The following is a 6,000-nucleotide window of genomic DNA, read 5'->3' on the forward strand; positions in this document are numbered from 1 at the left end:
TGATGGCAGAGAACAATGTATTGGTTTCAGCTATTGCCTCTAGCTATCTCCTCATACACACAGCCCTGTCAACTCTCACAATGTCTTGTCTGGGTACTAAAGTTTGCAGCCATTCTTCCATCCTCCCTAGCCTGCCTTTCCCTCTCCCAAAATCGAGGTCTTCTTCCAAAGGAACCAGCTGCACCCCACATCAGGTGAGCACCTGTAAGTCACCACAGTCATCTTCTCTATACAGATGCCAAACAAAGTGCAACATAATTTCACATTTGTCACTTTCCAGGCTCCTTCCCATTCTCCCTGATTTGTGATTTCTATTTCAGGAGCTCTGTAAAGGAGCTCCACTGATTAATCCTCCAACTATGAACTAAAAGTAGCTGTAAGCCCAAGCATGGGGAAGGGACCCTTAAACGTTCCTGGCGGAAAGAGGAAGTATTAATTCTGGCAGGGAAACAGCACTTAGCTTGCCTGCAGAATGACTTAATTTGTTTCTTAATGGACACAATGCTTTGCTGATAAAAGCCCTAAAGTGCCTTCAAAAAAAAAATTAAGAAAGCGATTGTTCGTTCTTTACCCGTCGGAGATTTCATTTGTAATGTTTATGCTTCAGCCTGGAAAGCAGAAAGGGTTATGCTCTGGATGGGAAGTTAACATGTGCAGGCTCAAGTACTTTGTTAACTTTGAAATGGGAAGGCGAAGTCCACCATCGAAGAACTGCTGAGAGCAGCTCCTTGTAGGAATTACTGTCCAGCCAGAGCTTCAGGACAGGGCAGGAGGGATGCCTAGACATCCAGGGAGACTTTTTTACCTACACTCTTGTGTGTTATAGGAAGAAGAGGTTGGAGATTAAACCCTGCCTCTGAATTTCCCTAAACTGGATAGTAAGGAAAGTCAGCTCTGCCATGTATCAGGTGAAAGCTGGGACCAAACACCGCTCCTTGGACAGAAAGTGTTATCAGCCACTTGGCTCTTCCTTCTGATGCAGCTTTCAGGTGCTGGTATTTTCTTATAATTGCTGATATCTCAGGGAAGGGGAGGAGGAGGAGTGATAGATTCTGGAGATGGGAATAAAGAAAAGCTTTTTAGATGATACATGACATCAGAATACCAACCAAATATTCAGAAACTGAAAATGAGATTCCTGCCCAGCTCTGGATCCTGGCCCAGGGCTTTGTTTTGGCCATTTCTGCAGGCTGAATTTGTGCTGCTGACCACTGCCAGGGATCTGAGCTAGACAAACCATTTGTTCAATCTCACAGGACAGTTCCTGTGTACCGTAATGCATGATGGCTATTACATTTCTAGGGATCCAGGCTTTCATCTTAAGCCCAACATCCAGACTTTGGTACCCATTCTGAAGTGTTGGGGCTCCTGCTTGTACTCCTTGCCACATTTGCCTGGAGCTGCTGGTTGTACTGGGTGAGTGCCAGCCCCACACTGCCATTTCTGCACATCTCCATGGCAGGCAAAGTCCTTCTGGCATTCCCTTGGTATATGGTATATGCCTGGGATGGTGCTGCAGCAGGGTTGATCATGTTTCCTGTCAAGGTTAGTGAATCGCCTGCTCCCACCCTCTTAGGTCTGGGATCCCTTGTTCAGTTAATCTCATACTGGGCTTCTTGGAGATACATGACTCACAGGTCACCATCTCCTCTTATGCCTGGGAGCCTCTTCCAGGAAGGAGGGGAAAACAACTTGTCCTCAGAGATTCATCCCTCTCTCCAGGATGGGGACAGCAGACTGGGTCAGAAAGAGAAAGCTTGGTTATCAGAATCTCTCCATAGCAGAAAGTTTCCTCCCTGTCCATGAGATGAGGATGGAATAGCAGAGCTTCTGGAGGCTGGACTGAAGTAAATGAGAAACCAATGTAAAACATTTCAACTCACAGAGAAAACTCAAGGATCCAGGAGTATCAGTGGGAAGAGGGAAGATCTTGCAGAGATCAGTGCTATAAAGAGCAATAAAGCAAAAGAATATGATTAGCTACTCAAAATAAAGCTCCTTGAGTAATGTATTAGCCCATGCAGGAGTAAAATACCCTATGTAATGTACAGAGCAACTACGTGCAGAAATCCTGGGCCAAAGCTAAAAGTGGGGGAAAGTGCAATAGAGTCTCTGTTTTAGTGTTGCTCTGTCATAAGCAGTCACCAAGGTTCAAACACCAGTGAAAACTGCATAGCATGCTGCCCTGGTGAGCAGAAAGGGCACCCTTGTGTCTGCAGAACAGGCAGGATGAACATTAGAGAGATGCAGGAACTTGGCACAAGGTCCGATTGAAATTGAAAATTCCTTGACATGGGCAAATCAAGGTGGAAATCAGTGCAGGAAGCCCTGCGCTTTTTTGGGCTTCCCTTCTTCTTGCCTAGTAGGTCAATATGTTGTTACTTGCTCTAACAGGATAAACCAGGGAAATCCCATTTCTAAATGTGCACTGAGCATCCAGCCCAAATCCTGATCTCACTTTTACAAGCATCAAGGCAGGTTTAACATCATCTGAGCAACTTCCGACTTAGAGTGGTGTCACCATGATCAGAATCAGGCCTTTAGTCATTCTTGGCATGAGACTCTGTTTCCCTCCCCCTCCTTCTCCCTTTATTTTCTGTGGTCTATAAGATAATTTGCTAAATATATTACTATGTGCTGTTTGTACTGTCTACCTCTTCAAGGTGTTCCTATGCTGTCACCCCTTCCCCATTCCATTCTGTGGGAATTTCATAAATCACTGCAGGTTACACTCACCTACTGTGGGGCCATGCATCACCTAAATACTGTCTTCACTCACTGCCTTTCACCTCAAGGACAATAAGAAAAGATGCTCCTGCTGGCTGGTCTGCTTCTTGCCTCGCAGAGGATGTGTGAGGAAAACTCCAGACACAGCAGTATATTGATCTAAATTAAACACACACACACAATCTAATTGCACTGACAGGAAACTGGTGTTTAAAGGCAGAAAATTAAAGCTGTTAATATAATAATGAACAGTTGTGCTTACTGTCTGTGCCTCTGACATTTCATATTGTCGTCTCACTAGCTAATAACCGCCTCTCCCTCTTTTGTGGGAGTTAAAATGTTTTCATCCATTCACCCAACAAGTTAGCTCTCCAATTGTTTGACAGTTACTAATATATCCTACCTGCTAATGAGCCACCGAGCTGGAGCTGCATAGGTGATGGAATAACAGCCACCCACCACTCCACAATAACCCTGGTCAGGTCAGGCAGAGCACACTACCTGCTTGCTTGCCACTCGCCTTGGTCCCTTCGATTAGGGCAGGCCCCCAACAGCCCCACTCACTCCCTTGGTGCTGATGGGAGGACATCAGGAGCAACTCTGTCTGAGCAATGATGCTAGTTTGCTGCAGGAGGAGCGGAGAGCCACAGCCACTGCCTTGGGCCAAAGAGGTCCTTTCCCAGGTCAGAGCTGGGAAGTCAGACCCTGGCTATGGATGGGGACCCCAGCTCAAGCTGCTGCACCGTCCATGGCTTTGCAGGGGACCTGGCAGGTCTGCCCATGCAGCTATTCCCAGAACAAGCTGCAGAGGTTTTTGAGGCACTGCACTAGACCCTTGTTCTGCCTTTTATGATAATTCGGCTCCTCTAACTTCCAGTAGAGAACTGTGAAGACTTCAGCCTGCAGCCAGTTAGGCTGCTGGGCTGGGCCATTTCAAAGGGTCTCTTCAAGTTTACTGGCCAGCTGCCACCTGTCTGCTCTCCCAGAATCAGGGGCATGAGCACCGCAGCTCAATGACTTTTTCGCTTGGGGAACTGTGCTCACTGGTAAGTAAATATCTCTGCTCCACAGACAGGGAGCCTGTGGGGAGGGCAGGAGGACAGGCTTGCTTGTGAGTCAGAATCAGGACTGGGAAATGGGCCCTTGCCCCAGCCCCCAGCATTGCCGGTTTCAATTTCGAACAGTTGAAGAGGGAGAAGGGGAATGAGGCTCATCTGCCTTTAAAGACAACCTGCAAGCTGATTTCCTCCAACGATTTTCCAATAAACTTGGCTACATTGCTTGAGTGGATTCTTGACAGCCTCAGCATAACAGAAAGGGCACCACATTCCCCTACAGTAGCCCCCACAAGGGCTGCACAAGCTCAAAGCCTGTGGAATAAATGTTACACTACCCAGGCCAAATCCTGCTTTGTGCTGCCCACCAGTCATGTCCTAGGTGATGTGTAGGTACCTTTTTAATTGTAGTGGGATGAGTTTGAAGTGGCCAAAGTAATTGCACCTATGGTTAGTCATCATCATAACTGGGAGACACCTTCTTCTGCTTGCACAGCCAGTGTGCAGAGTCCCATGTCCAGAAGGCAGGCAGGAAGGCAGGAAGGAAGGAAGAAAGGAAGGCAGGCAGGCAGGCAAGAAGGCAGCCAGGCAGGACAGAAGGCAGGAAGATAGGAAGGCAGGCAGGCAGGCAGGCAGGAAGGAAGGAAGGGAGGTAAAGACACCATTCATTCTCTGAATCTGTCTCCATTGGCTCTGGAACTGGCTCTTGAGACTGACTTGAAACATGGGAATGAGCAGGAACTTTAACTGGTGCTGTGGTCACATCCTTATCAAGACTTCCAGAGGATAATGAAGAAAACTCTGCAACATATAAATTTATAAAAGCATGTATCCCTTGGGGAAACTGCCGCTACCACCCATCTCATAGAAACTGGTTTCTGCCACGAATCATGGGGATTGAGAGTTCATCTTACAAAATTAAGTTTGTTTCCATAATCCATATTCATGCATAATTTTTTTATTTTGTTCCCACTCTGTTTTTTGGACACATTAATTTTTTACAGCAAGGAGTTCCACAGACCTGTAGCTATGTATTACACAAAAATAATTTTCTAGCTTCCTATGTGCAGTTTTTTAATGTAATGAATCATCTCTGAGAAAGAAAGTAATTAGGAGCCTCCAGTACACCTTGTCTAGCCCATCTATTGTTTTACTCTGGTCTACCACGTCCTTGTTATATATATCCTCTGTTTGATAAAAAGATACAGTATTTTTCACCACTTCTAAGTTTTTTCTGCCTGGTTGCCAATTCCTTTTACTTCTTCTACATCTTTTATGGACAGATTTCCAGGGCAGAGTATAGTATTGCAGGTAAAAACAAGCCATCTAGAAATATAATGGCATTGCCACATAATTGATCTCCTAACATATTTCCAGCTGTTCTTTGCCTTGCTTCACCACCTTTCTGCATACTGGAGGGGTTTCACATAGTTCTCTGCACTGGAAATCTGATTTTTCCTTCTCTTAAGTGAAGACACATCAATGTCACTGAATGGTTTAATTTATCTCTCCCTGCTCCTTGCCCATGATGGCACCCACATCTCTAGGAAACAGATTATTGGCTTTGTTTGAGTTAGCATTTTTCCATCCTCTGCATTTCTGTCCACCTGTCACCTTCTCTGTCAGTTCTGTCTGCTTATGGGCTACATGAATTACCCTTCAGTCCCTGAGTCAGCCCCACGTACACAGACCCACACCCGCTGCTGGGACCAGCACTAGATGAAGATGAATGGACACCTCTTCTACTGCAGGTTTCCCTGAACTCCCCACTGAGGAGCAACAGGAAATCAGTCTCCAAGCCCAAACTTCCCATTACCAGAGACATGAGGAACAAAATAAACCTTCATTCACCCAAGGGGGAAGCAATACTCGAGAGGTGGCATTCAGGTTCCTGCAGGGAACAATGAAACAGTCAGGCAGCCCCAGTTGCCATGCAGCTTTCCCAGGTTCTCTTCAGTGCTTGGGTTGATAAAATCCAGAGGACAGTCAGCAAAGGTCACTGAACAAGCAGGGACGGCAGAAGTCCTGTTTCAGAGGGAGAGAAAGGACAGAGAGGCAAAGTGGAGGGGATCTGACGTGTGGAGCAGAGCCAATTCCACCATCTTCACCACCACATTGCAAAGCATCAGCATGCTGGTCCCTGGGGATCACTGCCAGTGAGTGGGATGCTTGGTGGAGATGCCTCACTTCTGGGCAGCCACGGCCGCTGGCACCGCAT

The 6,000-nt window shown here is 46.6% G+C and overlaps 1 long non-coding RNA gene across 1 annotated transcript; it reads left to right on the forward strand.

Annotated features, from left to right (window-relative positions):
• The first annotated feature begins 839 nt into the window (after window positions 1-839).
• On the forward strand, window positions 840-1,964 carry LOC120324861. Its single transcript, XR_005566531.1, has 3 exons — window positions 840-989; window positions 1,303-1,416; window positions 1,886-1,964. It is a non-coding gene; the product is annotated as an uncharacterized LOC120324861 (long non-coding RNA).
• Window positions 1,965-6,000: the final 4,036 nt, after the last annotated feature.

Source organism: Pipra filicauda, unplaced genomic scaffold, assembly GCF_003945595.2.
Source record: "Pipra filicauda isolate LSUMZ 115617 unplaced genomic scaffold, ASM394559v2 scaffold72_size3293161_pilon, whole genome shotgun sequence".
NCBI lineage: Eukaryota > Metazoa > Chordata > Aves > Passeriformes > Pipridae > Pipra > Pipra filicauda.